Source organism: Pteropus medius, unplaced genomic scaffold (assembly GCF_902729225.1).
Source record: "Pteropus medius unplaced genomic scaffold, Ma_sr-lr_union100, whole genome shotgun sequence".
NCBI lineage: Eukaryota > Metazoa > Chordata > Mammalia > Chiroptera > Pteropodidae > Pteropus > Pteropus medius.
The window spans coordinates 49,425,762-49,445,999 of NW_024340849.1; the positions used below are offsets into that span (position 1 = coordinate 49,425,762).

Consider the following 20,238-nt stretch of genomic DNA (forward strand, 5'->3'; position numbering starts at 1 on the left):
TAATTGCTTTATGTATGTATGTGCTCCTATATTGGGTGCGTATATGTTTACTAGGGTTATGTCCTCTTGATTTATCGATCCCTTTGTCATTATGTAATGCCCTTTTTTGTCTCTTATTATAGCCTTTGTTTTAAAGTCTATTTTATCTGATATAAGTATTGCTACCTTGGCTTTTTTTTTCATTTCCATTTGCGTGAAATATCTTTTTCCATCCCTTTACTTTCAGTCTGTGAGTGTCATTTGATCTGAAATGGGTCTCTTGTAGACAGCATATGCATGGATCTTATTTTCCTATCCATTCTTTAACCCTATGTTTTTTGATTGGAGCATTTAATCTGTTTACATTTAAGTGATTACTGATAGGTACATTGTTACTGCCATTTTATTATTCATGTTTGTTATTTCTATTTTATTTTTTGTCCCTTCTCTTTTTACAGAAGACCTTTTAACATTTCTTGTAATGCTGGCTTATTGGTGATGAATTCCTTAAGCTTTTTTCTGTCTGGGAAGCTCTTTATCTCACCTTCCATTTTAATCGAAAGCCTTCTTGGGTAGAGTAGCCGTGGTTGTAGCACCTTTCTCCTTCTTAAATTCAGCTATCCATGTTGCTCTTTTGGTTTTTTACAGTCACTTTATTTTCATTATACAGAATCTTTTTGTAGATAACAACCCTATTTCAGTTAGCTCATTAGGAAAAAAAAAAAACATTTCCTACTCTTTGGAAAATAACTTTTTTATGTAAGAAGGATGTTAATGAGAGAGGATTCAAATCTTATAAAGCATAACATGTTCTGACATGTATAATGAGACAAATCTTATAAAAGCATTTAAAACTTAGAAAATTACAATCTTCTCTTCATCCTTTGGCTTTATGGAAAACTTTACAGTTATTTGTTGAATTATTACTTTCTATTCATTACTAGATTTGTTATTAGACTATATGCTATAGTTTCCCTTTTCTATTTGTTGAACTTCTCTACCCTTATAGCTAATAGTCATTTATGCATACAAGGAGATCACTCCAGAACAAAACCAAAAATAAATAAATAAATTATAAATGCATAAAGTTATATCAAAATAAAAAACCATTTTACTTCTTTTCAACATTAGGAATCAGAAGACCAAATATGTTTTTACCACTCTTCTTTCCTATGGTCCTCTTATAAGTTAATGATGTGCATGAGTACTTTTAGAGAATGTTAGAGTGATTTTATAAATTAGGAACAAGAGTCCCAGGGCAATGGTGGGATTTGTCCAAGTTTACAAGACATTAGGGGCAAAAATCACAACTAGAAACGACATCCTTTTCTTCTGGGGCCAGTATTCTTACTTCTCATGTGTCAAATGACATGGAATTCAGTGCGAATTTTTCACTTTTAAGGTACAGTGAACCATACCTCAAAATTCCCTCTATTATTCCAGGTGACCTACTTCAGAAACTGTGCCAATACTGTGCCTTTCATACCTATGAAGGCCTGGATAACATTATTTCAGACTAATAGTGATTTCTTTTTATTGTACCTTGTGTTCAGAATACAGCAAACACATGCTACTTGTTGTGAGAACTATATAAAAGGCATGTAAGCAGAGAGATATATTAATCTTCTAAGTAACATCATCTGAACAGTGCAGTTGGAATGCAAAGAGTATCCTGATGAAAGAGGCTTCAAATTGTAAGGGTTACAAGATGAGAGAATAACCTATCCTTCTGCCTATATATTATATTAACACTTCGAATTTTTTTTACTGAATACCTTTCTTCACGATTTCTTTGCAAGTTGTTTAATCAAAACCAAGTTGGTAAACTAGATGGGCATCTACATATGTTTTAAAGGTGGCCAAGGAAAGCAAAGATTCCCAGAAGAGCAAACACTCACATAGCACTCATTACTCCCTAAGAACTTCAAACATATATGCTCACATAATCCTCACAACACCCCAGCAGGGAGCACTATTAGGGTCTGCATGCAGAGATGAAGGCCACACAACTGATTGGTGGTGGGTCCATGTCCAGAGTCTGGCTCCGGGGTCCCTACCTTCATTCCCTACCTGTGCTGCCACTGGGCTCCAGAATCTGTACTTTCCTAACAGCCTGTTTGGTACCTAAAATTCCCATTTCTAGCTTCCTTCCCACAGGTTACTGTGTTGCTTCCAAACATGTGATGTTTGGAAAGGGAATTTCATAACCGCTTAGTACATATATAAAGTGAATAGTGACTGTTGAGGTGGGATGGGATAACAATTGTTTGATTATATCTGCCTTCAAAGTTCAAAAGTTTTCCTTTTGACCCATTATGATTTTTGTCCTTGGAAAAGATAACCATAGTAGAATATCAAGGAAGATTTAAATTCTCTCTAATATCCGAACCATGACCCTTTAGGCTCTATAGAGAAGGTTATTTATGTGTCCATTTAGTTCTCCTATTTTCAGTGTTTTCATCAAATATGGTGCTAACTGCAAACTGAGAGAGCATTCGCTAGATGGGTATTCGAGTCTTCAGTGCTGGAGTCACATCTGCAGAGGCAGTGTGACATTACAGAGAAACAGTATAGGAAAAGTCTTAGCTTCTCTCCTCGATGTGTACTAGCCACAAAACCTTGGAAAACATCACTCAATATTTGGGGCTTTTGTTGCATCATTTGTAAAAATGAATGCTAGGCAACATGATCTCTAAAAGGCCATTCCAGCCCAGAGAACAATAGAATTATGACAAAGGTATTATTTAATCCATGCAATAGGTACGTTAATGAAAATTCACATAGAAAGTAAAAATCTTTTTTTTCAAGAACCTATTTTTATCAGTTCTCATCATGGATTGAGAGATGCATTCTAGTAGGAATAGTTGGAGATTCAAAAGAACTAGAAACAGTATGTAAATGTCACAGAGGAACCAAGTGTTTCTAGTCCAGTAACAGTGGAATTAGTGGTGTGAAGAAAAGCACACTGTGGATTGGAGAATGGGTCCCATGGTATTGCCAAACAGAAGACAAGTGATTACAAGAATAGTTATGATGGAAGCAACTTTTTTCTTTTCCAAACCTATATCTTTCTAATAGTTTGTCATTGCACCTAAAATTTCTATTATTAGATCTCTTCTTGTAGGTTGTAACTATGTGGTACCCATATTATTAGTCACAGCTGCACATTACATATATGTGGTGATACTAATGGTGGAGGCAGGATGGAATAACAGTCATTTTATGAGGTTAATAGTTGAGACTGATAGTTAAACTTTCTTACAGAGAGGGACCTGCTAACAGGAGCTTATGTGGCAGGGGTGCAACTTCATGGAGCAGCCGCAAAAGGGGAAATTACCTGGAATAATTGGATGTTCTTTCCATTCACCGTGATCTACCTCCAGATATTCTGTAAATAATCAGATCTAGTTCTCGGTTCTTTCGAGCAAAAATGCAATTAGATGAAAATGGAAGTATGGATATTATTGGATCATTCACTCATTCAGGTAGAATTTCTTGAATGCCTTATAGGTGTAGTCTGGGATAGCCTAGAAACTGGAATATCACAGTGAACAAGACACATTCCCTGCTATAAAGGACAGTTTATTGACCAAACTTTTGCTGAAATCAAATATTTTCACTTGAGTACTCTTGAAGTTTCATTCATTTCCTTTCATCACACTATAAAAATTTAATTGTGCAGCCATTAACAAAAATCAAGTTGGAAAATATCAACCAAGGATTATTTTTTATACTCACTTGAAGAAGGGTTCTGCAGCTTACTGAGCCAGTGAAAGGTGTCTTTTATAATTTGTTGTTGCTGTTGTAATATATATACACTATCAGAACATAGATCATTATTAGCTCAGTTAGGATCTTTTTATAGCTTTTAGTTCTATGCTCTTATTCTTTCTTAGGGTCTCAGATGTAGTATAAAAATATCTCTGTGATAAGATTCTATTTTAAATTTTTTAACTTCTTTTCATGTGCTGTTACATAAAATTATTCTGTAGGGACTTGAAGCCAATCCCTGAAGTAAAGGGATTTTTGCATATTCACAGTCATACTTTCTTGTCCAGGAATTTATTCTTGTGTACTCTTTTTATATATTTCAATCCTAATATATTAGGCCTTCTTTCAGAGCAAATATCTAAAAATTTTTATAAACCTTATACTTAGAAAAGGATGTTTTTGTTGAATTTAAGATGTGTTAACTCTGGATACTTAAATATTTTAAGATCTTGAAAAAAACAAATGCTTACAGTTTTGTTGTGGGAACCTCTTTGGCTCTTTAAAATAAAAATATTTAAGCCATAAATTAGAGGATGAGTCTTCTATCCAAACAGTTTTTCAAAATTTTTTCAGTCAGCCCCAGTGAAGTGTGGTGCAATGGAATAAGCCCAAGATTTAAAAGACTAGAGTCAATTCTTGGCCAGACACAGTCTCTTGGCCATCTTGCCTTTGAATTTTCCTATCTGTGAAATGGAGATAGTAACACCTACTTCATGGAGGTGCTCTGAGAAATGAATTAGAACACAGGCACAAAAAAGCTGGGTACCCTAAAAAACACAACAAATGTGAGTTAAAATGCTGTTAAAGTTGGCCAAGTTTAAATACTAGAACCAGAAAGGGATTTAAATTATGATAAAAATTAGCAGGAAACACAAAGACTTTGACTTATACATTGCTGACAACTCAGTTCCTAATCTGGAAGACCTAAGTAATACTTGTATAAATGACTGATGACAGATTACTAATGTGTAACCCCTACCAGGTGTCTTTGCATTTTAACTGACTCAGAATCTGTGACTACAGAATTGATATTCTACAAGTTAAATATTAAATATCAACCAGTAAATGACTAAAAATTTATCAGTGGTTTTTATAGCTGTTTCAAATTAAGACTTTAAATGTGGGCAAAATATGTTTTACTTTTTTTTTTAATCAACGTTTACTCTTTTATCAATATTTACTCTTTCGACATGCTGCCTGTAGTCACTGCAAATAAAGCATTCCCTGACTTATAAGTAAAAAATTGGACTGACCATTGAAATACAGGTCTGAACAACTCTTTAAGTTCCTTTGTGTCTCTCAGGCCAGGGAGGCCAAACTAAGAATTAGAAATCTTTACTATACACCTTAAATAATGTAAAATTTCTGAAATTGCCATGTATCTTATAATAGATATGCACATTTAATGTGATAACATTCTCCTCTCATACACCCCCACACCCTCAAAAATCTATTTTAAAGCAGTACTACATCAAGAATGGAGAAAATACAGCATTTTGTGGAAAGTTAAACATATGGCTTCAAAAAAAAAAGAAAAGAGCGGTTGTAGGCATTTCCTTGGCTAATTACATAATTCTTAAAAGACATCATTTTACATAATGAACAAATTACTGAGTCCTTTGAAGATAAACCTTGTATTTTGCAAGAATGATAAACAACTTTGTTATATATACATAATTAAAGGGAGTGAAAGGCTGTATTGCTAAGTAACGTGGAAAGAAAATTCTGAATTGCACACAATAGAATCATCAAGCTGCCAGGTCTTTGTTCAGTCCAACCTTTTGGAGGAAAACCTAGGGGATGCTACTGCCAGAAGCATAGGGATTACAGTGGATTTCAAAATTAAATTTTATTAATAAATAAAATGAGGAATATATGACAGAATATATGTCTATATATATGACATTAGGAATATATGACAGGAAACATGTTCAAGACTCATTAGGAATATATGACAGGAAACATGTTCAAGACTATTCATAGTGGCACTGTTTTAAGAACAAAAGACTGGAAATAACCCAAATGCCCACTAACAGGACAATGGATAGATACATCATCTGTAGAATACACACACAATAAGGTACACAGTAGTGAAAAGGAATGAATCACACCCACACCACAACATGGATGGATCTCAGTATCTTATTGTTGAATGAAGAACTAAAGTGTTAAAAAGGTATACATAATACAATACCCTTCTGTAAAGTTCAAAAACAAGCTAAACTAAATACTATATTGTTTCAACATACATATATTTGTGGCGAAATTTTTTTAAAGAGAAGAGAATGATCATCCCAATATTCAAAGTAGTAAAGAGGAAGTAGGGAGCACGCAGATAAACATTATTAATCACATCTAGTGTGGAGGATGGGAGAGGGCTTATGGTGTTCATCATATTATTAAATAAATAATGAAATAAAACAAAAGAGGCCAGGTAAGGACCAGTGGTGACCATGTGTCATTTTCCAGTTCTCTTCATCTGCAGTCCACATTAAAAAGAAATTACAGTTTTCTAATTTATCAGCATATATTCTTCTTTGTGTCATGTCCCCTCTCAAAGAAAAATTTTACAGAGATGATATTGAAGGGGCTATGTGAGCATAATGCAGAGTAAAGAGAATCATAAGTCTCGAGAATTGAATTTGAGATTTATTGTGATAGATGCCAGTGCTTTAAGATTCGCTGGCACAAAATACTTGAGGGTATTACCTCCATAAAGACAGATTCTGGTTATGCAGAAGATGTGATAAAAGATCAATCAATGTTTGTAAAAGTAATTAACTGTCATTCTATAAATTTCACGTCACATTCTAGCAGTTATTCTTGAAGTGAATCAGACTAGAATTCCAGAGATGGATGCCTCTCCCATTTCTCATCTATTTCTTATTTATTATGAATGTATATAATTATTTTTAAAGTATTTTAAACTTTCAACATTCAACAGAAAGGTTGTGAAAGGAAAACTGCTCCCTGGAGCCGGGCTGCCTGGGGTCAGAGCCCTTCCAAGTAGCGGCACCTCAGTGAGCCAGAGTTTGTTCCTGTCTGAGATGGACATGATACTGGTACCTACCTCACAGAGTTGTGAGCATTAAATGAATCAGCATAGGTAAAAGTTGTTAGGCTCAGTGTTTGCACACTGTAAGTACTCCATATTAGCTATTCAGAGAAAAATATTTTTAAATCAAATTTTTGTGTTATGTTTTTGCAAAACCAAGATGTTCTACTGATCTTAAAGTGACTGCATCAACACATGTAACCTTGGCCAGCCTTTTTTGAATGAACACATTTTCGAGGCCAGCACTGACAAAATACAGAAAATAGATAATATGAGCCACAAATACAAACCACATATGTAATTTTACATTTTTTAGTAGCCACATTTTTTAAAAGTAAAAATAAACAAGTGAAATTTAATAATATATTTTACTTAATATATCCAAAATATTATTTCAATGTGTAATTTCTAGAAATTATTAATGAGATATTCTGTGATCTTTTTTCATAATTGGCCTTTGAAATTCAGTGGGAATTCTACACATACGGAACATCTCAGCTTGAGCAAACAGCATATCAGTTACTCAAACGCCACCTGTCACTAGTGGTTGCCATATAAGACAGGTTGGGCTGTACTGGAGAATATGGGCAACGGAAATAATGATTTGTTCTTAACGAGCTTCAGCATTGGTGGTACTGATAGGTGCAGGGCTGAGTGAGAAGCACCATTTGGGGCTATTCAGTGTGCTTCTCTGAGTCCCCACTGGTCCCCTCACATCCACGTGGCCCTCCCGGCCTGTATTGGTGGACGGTGGCATTCTCTGAGAAGTGGTCACTGCCTGGGCCTGGCAGCCATGCTTCCCCCTTGACGGGGCCAGGCACACTAGTCTTTGCCCTCCCAGTGCTGACAAGAATTGCTTGCTCTTGTAGAACTTTCCCTGCAATGCTTTTCTGTCCTCAGGTCACTGGGTAAGGTGTCCATCTGAATGGGCATGACCTCTAATCCAGTTGCCTGCCCCTAAATCTCCTATGCCATCCACCCATGAGCTGACATTGGGACTGAATTTGACCACGTGGCCATTTTCCACATTTGTAAATGGTGTTGCAGACAGCTGTGTTCTCTGTGCATACAGCAGGAGTAGCTACGAGACCTAACCTCACCACACCTTCATAAAGACACCCCTACAGTTATCAAAATCTGTGATAAGCCTAATACTCTGCTTTTTAAACATACTCTTCTTGATGCTTTTGCCCAAAAAGAGCCACATGATTATGTATTGCTCAAACAGAGGCAGATTGTGTAATTTTGTTCTTTTCATTTTCTGACGCATGCACTTTTTAGGGCATTTAGTAATTCACTGAAAACATGCAAATTAGCATTTTACTTCTAAGCCAAGAAATTGGATCTGGTCTGTGTGTGTTTAAAAGCACTGTATTATGAATCTGAATAGGATATGTGAGAAAAAAAAAATTCTTTTTCAGCCTCAGTGGAATTGAAAAAAATAAAGCCATGTTCTGTGCATGTTCCGTTTCTTAGGAGAAAGCTATAAGGACCTGGGTGTCCTATACATAAGGGAATCAGAAAAGTGGGAGGAAATATGTGATTCATGAGTTTAGAAAAGGTGAATAAACAAGAGGCATTACTCAGGCATTACTATTTAAAACTGGGAACCAGAAGATAGCACAATAGTGTTTGAAGGGGAAAAGTTCCAGATATTTTAACATCTTTCATTTCTCCAAAGTCTGGAATTACTATGATTCATACTTTTTGTCAGTCCCACGCTCAGTTTTCATCCCTTATCAGCCATTTCTTCCCCTGCTTCAATCTAATAAAGTCTTTTAGACTTTTTTTTTTTGCAAGATTTGCCCCTGTGGAATTACGGAAATTAAGTCTAGAGAGCAGAAAGGTGAGAGGGTGCCTAAGAGTTGAGACAAAGCTTAGAGGAGTGGATGTGGATTCTGCCCATTCCCTGTGATGTCATCCCTCAAGGAGCCTCTGGAAATGTGGAGTGAGTATCTGTAGAGCAGGTAGAAGTATGAGATGCCATGTACTAAGCTTGTATGCCTTGAGCCTCCCAACAAATAGGGTAAAAGGAAAATATAACTTTTAAAGCTCTAATAAGTAGAAGAAACAAAGATATTGAGCCATGCTTGGAACTGCCAGTGCTGATGCCTAGAAAGAGAGCACTTCTCCCCACAGCCAGGGCCCAGTGCCTGCCAGCGAGGACCGACCAGTACAGGCCATAAATCTCTAAGAACCAGAGAGCATCCCATCCAGCCTTTCCAAGGGCTTTGTATTTTTCTCTTTCTAGCATACAATTCAGTATCTTAGGTAAAACAAGTCATTGCCAGTGAATTTAAAAGCGAATTGCTTTGTTTTGGTTTTGATTTTTGGCATTGTGTCCATCCTAAACTGTGTCCAGGTTGGTATATGTGAGGCCAGAAGGGGTCATTCTGACCAGAGACCTGGTTTAATTCTTCCCCTCCAGCAAAGTATCAAAGATCATCTCGGCTCTGAACGGGTTACAGCACCAGCTCCTCCAGCTCAGTTCTGTGGCAAGCTGTTATTGAAGGTCTTTAGAAATTTCCACCCACCTTCTTCCCACTCTCCTGGCAAGTGAAAGACATTTAAATTCCTCTCTCAAGGGGGAAAATTATTAAAGTGTAAGAAAATGACTGTTCCCTGTTCTGAAAAGGGGAGAGAAGAAAAGTGGGTCTGCCCCTCCTTTATGATTCCTTACCTGTGAAAGATATTATCAGAAACAGGGTGAAGAACTCTGACTCTCAGAAATCAGGAGAAAAGGAAGTTTATCCCATCTGCCATTTATGTGCTTATTTCAGCTTATAATTCAGTGTCCTAAAATACCATGCACATTCTAATATGGAGTCTGTGGTCGCCCTGGAGTAGATACCCATGATTAGTAGAATTAGGTCTTCACAGAACCCAAATAACTGAACTGTAGAGAAGAATACGAAAGGAGAATGGAAACTGTATTTTTTCTGTCCCTTTGACCACTAGAACTTCCACAGAAAGTAAATCCATTTTGGGAGTCAGATCTAAATGAGAAATAGTGTTTGGTAATGGTTCTTTTACATGTGACTAAAGTGTAATGGGCAGAGAACAAACCGATGCTTGCCATTTAGGGGTGGGGTGGGGGACTGGGTGAAAAGGGGAAAGGATTAATAAGTACAAATTGGTTGTTACAAAATAGTCACGGGGATGTGAAGTACAGCATAGGGAATATAGTCAGTAATTTTGTAATAGCTATGTATAGTGCCAGGTGGGTACTAGACTAATTGGGGTGATCACTTCATAAATTATATAAATGTCTAATTACTACACTGTACACCTGAAACTAATATAAAATAATATTGAATATAACCTCTAATTGAAAAAGAAATTTTTTTAAAAGGCGTAATGGGATGGATTTTCTCAAATTTTCATTTAAATCTTTTTGTATTTTATGAACATCATTTGCTAATTTCTCTGTTAATTCACCTCACCTTTGTATATCCCAAACTAATGAAACTGTACAACATATGTTGGCTTAGCTCCAGCAGTGTTCAAGAAATTGGGTTAGCTGCTCAGAGCAGTGTAGAAAAGATTTTTTAAATAATTTCTGTTCTACAGCTTACAGTCTAATTAGGAAGGCTAGGCCAATACTCATGAAAAACTAAAACTCAAGAGTTTATAGGATTTAAATAAATGCTAGTTTAAAAATGTCTCCACTTCCTATGAACAAATATAAAGGAAAGTAAGAATCTGGCAATGGCAAAAGTCTATTCTGTACCAGTTTTAAGACAATGCATTTTACATCTCCTTAAGATGTTTCGATATAACACTAAAGTCTCTGCTAATAACACATCCCTTCTTTGGCAACAGCTCTTGTGGTTGGAAGCAATAATATGTTATTCAATAAGATGGGCTAAAGCTGTTCTCAACATTTACAGCATTATCTGATTTTACCCTTAGTGATTTTTCGCAGCATTGACATAAGATATAGATATAGAACATTTCAGACTTTGGTATCATTCGGCAGCCATCATTTAACTAGTAGAGTTAAACCTGATTGGATGATTGCCTGTATTTGAGATCTGCCTGCCTTGGTGAGTTTTACTTCATGAAGTTTTCATGTGTATATTAGGGAATATCTGCTTAATAGGATCAAGGCAATCTGTACTGGATTGGCTTGGTAATAAAAATAGGCACAAAGTGAATGTTAACACCTGGTTTCATTGACATTGACAATTTCCCAATTCCTTCTGCAAACTTCCCTTTTTTATTTCCTGTTGTCCTCAATAAATTAGTACTTGATCAAACCTGAGCCATTGCCATAACTGGGTCTTTGAGATCTCAGGCAGCCCTGAGAACTTGTCAGCCTCGGGATCAATGCATAATTCTCAAATCAAAGTGAGCTTCAGGATCATCTGGGGAGTTTCTAAAACAAGGGCCTTATGCCTGCCTCAGAGGTTTGATTCAGGAATTCTTGGGGAGGAGTTGGGGAATCTCTCTATACTAAAAGCTCCCAGAAGATTTCTGCTGTACCTTGGCATTATAACAGAACAAACACCTGGTGTGGCTCTCAGTGCTTAGGCTAGGCTGTGTTCATAAACTTTGAGAGGACTTGCAGGAACTTTCTAGTTATGTGTGAGTGGTCACCAGTGCGAAATGCCTAACCTACAAATGTAGCCCGTGCTCTCTGCAGTTATAGTTCATAGTCATAGGAATAATTGCACTTTCCTATAGCACTTTCTATATTTACAATTCAGAAGAAATCTTGATTCTTTAAAAGTCATCAACAGTATTTTTGCTTAAAAACAGTGTGTATGATAATTTAAATGTAAAGGATTTGTACTAAAGAAGACCTGATACTGCAAATACCGCTGCTAGACCTACCTCAGCTCAGGCACCTGCTCCACCTCTAGCTGCTCTTCCAGCTCTGTGCAGCACGACCTGTGCATTCATTAGCCTGTCATTTTGCTCTCACTCCAGCCAGGCCTACTGGGACATAGAGGGAGAGCTAGAGCAGGGTTGGGTGTGACACTCTCAACAGTAGCATAAGTATTGGGATATTGCTTTGGAATGCCAAAAAGTTAATCAAGGCTAATAACCCTAGTCAAAACTGAGGAACTCGTGAAAAAATGGCCAATGTCCTTTTCTTTCACTGTGCATTTAAGCCTGGATAAACAGTGATTAAAAAAAAAGCTTAAAATGATGTTAGAAATTCTGACACCATCAAGATTCTCCAGAGTCAAAGACCTTAAGTGGTAGATTCCCTCCATGTCAGCATTACTTGAAGATGGTTTGCTGATACACTCCCATGATTTTCTCACAGCTTCTGAGCTCACCTGGGGGACTCCATGTACAGGTAAATCAAAGTCGTGGCATCTACAAAGCATATTTGGTGGGGAAGACTATGTATAGACAACCAGATTCTCCACAGATCAAATAATACAATTTTGCATCTTATGGCTTACAAACATAAGCAAAAATATTCTTTTTAAGTGGATTTTTTAAAATAAAGTACTCTATGTTTCTCCTTTTATCCTATTTACATTCTATCTCCAATTATAGCTTGGCATTTGCTACCATAATCTGGAAACAAACAGATTGACACAAAAGGTTTACATGCTATTTATACGAATAATGCTCATCTGACTTTAAGAAGGTATGTGAAAAATTTAGACTCAGAGCTATAAAAAGGCCTTTTTATAAAATGCCACAGTACAAGACATAGTCTATAATCCACTGATACTTCTGTGTTTCAAAGTAAAAGTATCAAAGTAAATGTTTTGTATGAAGAAGGAAAGGCTCATTTGCAATATATAAATAGTATCAAACAGTATGTTGTACACCTGAAACTAATATAATGTTATACATCAATTATACCTCAAATAAATAAATTAAAAGGAAAGGCTCGGGTCATTGATAATGAAAATGAGAAAATTCTAGGTAAGTTCCAGGCTTCAGGTTTTTAGAGATTTCCAATGGCCCAGAAAAGATACTCTTTTTAAAAAATAATGGAAAAAAATAAAAATAATGAGATGCCAGATATATTGAAGGTAAAAAAATTTAAGTGGGAGAATGGTTTTAATAGTTTGAATATAATTCGCTCAAGCCATTCCTCTGATGAGGGGCTGAGTGCAGGGTCTGGGTGAGTTAGGGTGAGGTAGGGGTGCTCAGAGTCTCAGCTTGTGCCATTTGTCTCCCTGGAACCTTACCAGACCATTGTTGTGAAAGGAGAATTCTCCAGGGTGCTTATTAGTGCAGCCCAATCCCCAGCTTCCAACACTCTGACATCACTGTGTCCTTGCGGGTGGAGGCAAGTGGAGGAGAGGGAGAGTGTTGTTTACGATACTGTGGTATTCACAGTGGAGAGAGATCTCATTGTTCGCACAGATGCACCAAGAGTTTTTCAACACTTAACGGCAGTGGGGGTCAGGGTACACGCTGGGGATGCTGGGGGTGGAACATATTTGCCTAACATGTTTGATTTTTATCTCTGAGACCCCTTTGGCATTTAACACAATGTAAAATTCTGTGTGTAGCAGCCTGTTGATTATTCTATCAAAATTCTTTCAATATTTAGTAAAAGAAATAAAACTGCTACTCAGAATTTACAGAGCAAGACATCCTGATTTGGGAGGGAGAGTTTCTCTAATTAAGACATCCTTTTAGCAGTAGTGAAGGAAAGCTCAGTGTTGGGAGCTTGCGTGGATTTGTAAACCGTTGCTAGGACCCTAATGAAGGTTTCCATGAAAGTGATGCTGCAACTTTAATGAGATCTACAGGCCACAGTTATTTTTAAATGTCTTGTCTGTTTGTATCTTTGTTGCCAGCCACAGAAGCAGGAACAGCTAGGTGTTTTTCTGTAGCCACAGCAGAACCTGGCTCCCTTGTTGTATCATAGAGCCACCCAGGCGGGAGGAGGGCTCAGAGAAGCCATAAGGGACTCTATTTGCCTTCTAAACAGAAGGTTGATTATCAAGAGATCATGCTTGTTTGTTTGAAATAAATGAGCTGATTTCTCCCTTGGGTGTATTTCTTAGTGAAACATTTTAAAAGCTTTGAAAAAGAGAAAAACTATAACCAACTCCACACTAATTAAATAAGATACTAAAGCTAACATGGTACCTATGCACACACAAATCAACCTACTAGTACATGCAATACATTTAGGTAAAACATATTATTAGAGAATAACGGCTTAGCTCGTAGATATGGTCACCTAGACTCATGAGCTGCAGCAACAACATGCATTTATGGAGCTTCTGCTCCACTAGTTTTAGCTAGAAGGTTACGAAGGAGTGTGAGACAAAGGACTTTGGACTCAAGTAGCTTTCGCTAACCATCTCTTTAGTAATATAGTGTGCGAAGAGCTCCCTACGGCTTCCACTGAAGCACCATCACCTCCATCCTCATGGCTCCCTGGTATTACTCATTCCTACTCAGTTAAGCCAATCTGTTCAAAGTCTCCTGACTATCGTATCGTGTTCATTTTTCATGTTCTTCTGGTTCTTTGAGTTCAAGCCCTCCACCTTTGCTGACCTTTCCAATCTATTCTGAAATTGACTGATCTCTCCCTTTCCCAGATTCCTGCAGCTTTCATTTTCTGTGGCTTTCCTAGTTGGCACCATAATAGTCACCATATTATATTCAGTATGTACTGCCTTTTATCATTTTCTAATTATTTGGTGTATCTTAGCCATGGTCTCCTTACTAAAGTGTTAACTTCTCGAGAACAGGAGTTGTAGCTCATACTTGTAGCCCATCTCCCCAGCACCTTGCATTGTGCTGGGCACATAATCTGCAAAATTACAAACTCCCTGAGGATAGGGACCACCTCTTTCTCATCCATTGCAGCCTCCCCAACTCCTAACATGGTACCTAGCACGGGGCTGGAACTCAGTAAATATTTGTTGAACGATCGATTGTTAGCACTTAGGCAATACTTGGGCATTGATAACAAGTTTTGAGGAAGAAGATAATCCTTGTTTTAAATGTCTTTGACAAACCGCCATTATTGGTGACATGATGATACAACTTCCATAGGAAATTCTTCATATTCCATTTGTGGAAAGGAGGCCACTACAAAATTCCTTATCAAAATTAGGTGTGTTTATGTAGTATGGACCTGTTATAGCATTGAAGTATGTCATTTTCCAACAAAACTTATCTGAATTTGAGAAATAATCTAGATTGAACTAACTCTAAACAATATACATACCCCATACCATACAAAAACATTAACTCAAAATGAATCAATGACCTAAACACAAGAACTAAAGCTATAAAACTCTTAAAAGAAACCAGCGATAAATCTTTATGACCTTGGATTTGGCAGTGATTTCTTGGATATGACACCAAAAGCTCAAGCAACAAGATAAAACAAAAATAGATAAATTGGACTTTATCGAAAGTTTAAACTTTTGTGCATCAAAAGATATTATCAAGAAAATGAAAGACAACCAATAGAATGGGAGAAATATTTGGAAATCATATATCTGAAAAGGTCTAGTATCCAGAATATATAAAGAACTCATACAACTCAAGAACAAAAAGACAAGCAGCTCAATTTAAAGATGAGCAAAGGACTTAAACAGACATTTCTTCGAAGAAGATACACACGTGACCAGCAAGGACATGAAAATATGCTGAATTTCATTAGCCATTAAAGAAATTCAAATCGAAAACACAATGAGATACCACTTCACACTGACAAGGATGGCCATAATTTTTTTAGTGAAAATATAAAGTGTTGGTGAGGATATGGAGAAATTAGAACCCTCACACACTGCTGGAGGAATGGAAAGTGGTACAGCCACTGTGGAAACAGTCTGGTGGTTTCTCAAAAGCTTAAATATAAAACTACCATATTACTCAGCAATTCCAAAATAATTGAAAGCAGAAAATTGAACAGATAGCTGTGAACTAATGTTTATAGCAGTTTTATTCACAATAGCCAAAAAGCAGAAACAGAAACGTTCATTGACAGATGAATAGTTAAACAAAATGTGGTATATAATACAATGGAATAATACTCGGCCACAAAAAGAAATAAAGTACCCCTATATGGTACAACCTGGGTAAGGCCTGCAGACATTGTGCTGAATGAAAGAAACCAGACACATAAGACCATGTGTTGTAGGATTCCAGTTATGTGAAATATCCAGAATAGGCGCATCCACAGAGACAGAAAGCAGATCAGTGCTGGCCTGGTGTTGGAAGAAAGAAAGAATGGAGATTTGCTATTTAATGGGCATGATATTTTCTTTTGGACTGATGAAAATGTTTTGGAACTAAATAGAGGTGGTTACAACATTGTGACTACATTGATGACACTGAATTGCACATCTTAAAATAATTAATTTTATATTAGGTGAATTTCACTTCAATATTTTTTAATTTTAAAAAATACATAAACAGACATCTAACAATGTTTCTTCTCATCCCAGGAAAAAAATGACTTTCTCAAATTTATGTTTAGTGAAATAGAGATTAAAATAATTTATAAATCAAGTGTTTTTATCAAGTATCATTCACATGAAACTATAGATTTAAGGGTAGGACATAGAAGCAGATGTAATGAAAGGCTTTGTACTTAAAATAATATAAATTCCATTATGAGAAAAGTTTAGCTGATACAGATATTTCCTTGCACTTTTATACAGATATTTCCTTGAATGTTGAGCATGATGTTTAGGCCTTCCTCTACATATCTGGGCCACCTCTCTGTGTTAAGATCTGGATAACAGCAGAGCTCTGCTGTTTCTGTAGACTTCAGTATGGAGGAGAACAGGCTTCCCTAAGGAGAAATGGTCTCCTCCATGGGTTTGGTGTAAAATAAAATAATTCCTATTTCATCAGCTACAGGTAACTAGGGACAGTAGCAGCTGGTTCCTGCAGGAATGGAGGGCTCAGCTATGAGGTTCTTCAAAGCTGGGGTCAGCTAACAGACACCAAAGCATTCCCCCCAAAAGTAGAATGTTATTATCTTAGAAGAAAATAACCATTTCTTTCTATCCCATTAATTAATTATATATTGACATGCCACATATTTAGAGATGAGCATATAAGCAGGAATCCAGTGAAAAGTGACCGAATGAGAATGGGCACCAACAATGTGTGTGTGTTTTTTTTCCCCCCTCTTTAATTCCCCCACCCTACTTCCACCCCTGACCTATGAACATTGCCGTCTCCCCTTAAGAACTGGATCTCTGAAGACGGGGTGTCTCCTCCCACATGCTCCCGGCATGCACCCAGGCCTGGCACACACGGGGCCTGGCGCACCCGGGTTATGGTCCGTGGCCCCACCTGGGGCGCAAACCCAGGACCGTCTGCTTGTAAAGCAGACGTGCTAACCACTACACTATGGAGCCACTCCAACAATGTGTGTGTTAATGTGATAAGAATGTACAGATTAATTGTAAGATTTAAAAATTTTTAATACAGAAAGGTATCATGAAAGAAAATAAATTCCTTCCATAGTCCTATCTCACTGGGATAAACACTACAAATCTTTAGTGATATCCTTCTAACATCTTATAGACAAGCATACCCGTTTTTTTTTTGTTGTTAAATTGCGACCTTAGCATAGCTACCAATTTAAAACCTGTCTTTTAAACTTACTCGAAATATTTTTCACTTAATTAATATGTCTTCACAACCTGAGTTTTAATGGCTGCATAGTAATCACAACTCTCTATTGTAGGCATTTAATTTTTTGCTATTTTATATAATATTGCATAAACATGTAGCTTTTTACAACTCGCAGACCTTTTTTCCTCTTAGGATAAATTGCTAATAGAACTGCTGAAAGAGACATCATCTTTAAGGCTTTTGATTAATATTGTTATATCACTTTTTTGGACTGACCTAATTTTGATTCTTCTTTGCAGTCAGAAAAAAATGTTTTATTTACAGTATATCAAGTTTCATCTCTTGAATTACTCAATTATTTAGTATTCTTCATAACTTTCTTGGATAGTGTTATTAAAGACACAAGCTTCCTGTTGAGTTTACAAATGAATCTGTCAGAGTCTGATACGTATTTTTTGCAAACAGGCCTACATAGAAAAATGCAAAACACAAAGTCCTAATGTTTTAGACTAGCTGTGAACTAATGTCATTACACAGAGCTGGAGAGAGAGAGAAAGTGTTAATGAGTTACTCACACAGCACTGAAATAAACATTACAACCTAAATGAGTAAGTTAGATTTTCTACAAAAGACGTATTATAACAAATACTCTCCTATAACAAATATATAATGAGCAAATACAGTCTTCAACAACAAACATGTAAAACATGCTTGTGACACTCTTATCCTTGGGTTAGTGTGACATTCCCTGAGAGATAACTATAAAATCTTTGAAGTTTACCACATAAAGTCACAGGTGTGCTTCTTGTACTTCTCATTCAACAAACTAGATAAAAGTTCAGCTTCGTGGTGGCAAAACACAGAGGTGGATGGGTTGGACCGCAGCAGGATTTACCCTTACCTAGGTAATTCTCTTTCTTTTTTGTGCCTTTAAAGCACTTCGTATTTAAGTGTCTCCAATCTTCTCTTCTCTTTACAATGAAAGGCAAACATTAATCCAGTTCCTCAAAAATGTATGAATTGTGGTTATATTTACAACATACATACATATATGTAAAATGATTTCCAGACATTCAGGATTATATATTTTGATTGTGATAAGTTTGCATGATGACAAATGATTACCAGACTTAGTGTGTTGATCACGTTGTAAGGTGTATAAATGTTGAATTACTATATAGTACACCTGAAACATAATATTGTGTACCAACTATACTTAAATACATGAATGAATGAATAACATATCTTCAATATAACTTTGATAGTTGCTAAATAAAACATTCTTTCTTATTTACTAATGTTTATATCAGAAAATGGAATGTTTAGAATCAAATGTGGATGTCAAATCATAAGCTAAAAGCACTTAAGTAGTTTAACATGTTTTAAATGTTCTAACAACAACTTTAGAAATTACTCCTCAAACTAATGAGTCCTAAGAATCTGAGCCTGTGTCCCCAGGCATGGAGGCAATCAGTACCTCTGAGCCTGTGCTTTGGAAGACACCCCATCTCTATAGCCCAAGAGCACTGAGGTGCTTTGTGGGTACTACGATCTTCTTATGACAGGTGTAAACAGCATCGTTGACATCTTCTAGTTGCTCAGTCTTATACATAAATGTTCTGTTATTTCCACAATGAGAATGTTTCGCGGCCTTTATACAGTAACACAATGAATAATAGGGTCCCTATCCAGCCCAGGCAAGCAGTAGCCTTCAGATTGTTATCAACTGACCCACCCATAATTATTATTACTCTTGCACATGGTGGTTGTTTGTTAGTTTGTTTGTTTTTTGGTTTTTGTTTTTTTTTTTTAGGCGAGGCAACCCTTGGTTGACCTCACAGATTGCAAGGACTTTGTCAGCTTACAATCTCTTATTTTTTTTATTTATTTTATTTTTTACGCCTACAGCACCTGGTCTTCCTAGGTGGTCTCCCATCCAAGTACTAACCAGGCCCGACCCTGCTTAGCTTCCAAGATCAGACAGGATCGGGCTTATTCAGAGTAGCATGGCCATAGATGTGTTTTTTTAAAGGCATTTCTCTTAAAGTTTTAGTAGTAAGTCTGAAATGACACAGTTAACAAAACGTCCCACTTTTCCCTTGTTGCTGGGCATGTGTGGGCCTCTGTCTCTCTCTATGTCCTTGGTCTTTTCCCTTTGCCTCTCTTCCTCTCTCCTGTCTCTTCATCCTCTTCACTTGACACTGTCTTTCTCTCCCCCATATGTCTCTGATTCACTCTCTGACCTCTTTCTCTTTCTTTTTTCATTTGTCTCTCTACTCTTCACAGGCCATGAAACTAAAGTCTCTTATTATTATCATTATTATTATTATTATTTGCTTTATTTTTTAAATTGAATCTAATATCCCATGTTCTGATTTTCCCCTATGGATCAACAGCCTTAATAACAATGACAACATATCTTTATCTCCATATATTTATTTCAAACAAACATATACATGATAGATAGATGATAGATAGGTAGGTAGAGGATGGATGGATGGGTGGATGGATGGATGGATGGATGGATGGATGGATGATAGATAGATAGATAGATAGATAGATAGATAGATAGATAGATAGATAAAATGACAAACAACTGGTGTCCAACCAACCCCTGTAGTGAGGCTGATTGTATAAGGATCATGTGGGGATAATATGACCGACTACATGGAAGTGTAAATTGAGGGAATAACTGACTGTGTGTGTTGTTTATTATCCTTGGATTGGTCATAATTAGGAATTTTACAAGCACAAAATAAAGTGTTCTTCATAGATACTTTAGAGAGGTGTATAAGTGGCAGGAGACAATTTGTTGTCATATAGAAACAGTATTTGCTGAGAGGAGAGGCATAAATCCTGGCAGGCAGGAGCCACTGGAATGAAAGTGATCACTG

General features: G+C 36.6%; 1 protein-coding gene and 1 pseudogene across 3 annotated transcripts in view; one reads left to right on the forward strand and one right to left on the reverse strand.

Annotated features, from left to right (window-relative positions):
• Positions 1 to 20,238, forward strand: part of GNAL (G protein subunit alpha L) — a 154,699-nt gene that overhangs the window by 72,884 nt on the left and 61,577 nt on the right. The window lies entirely within an intron of this gene.
• On the reverse strand, positions 19,244 to 19,362 carry LOC120589684 (uncharacterized; annotated as a pseudogene).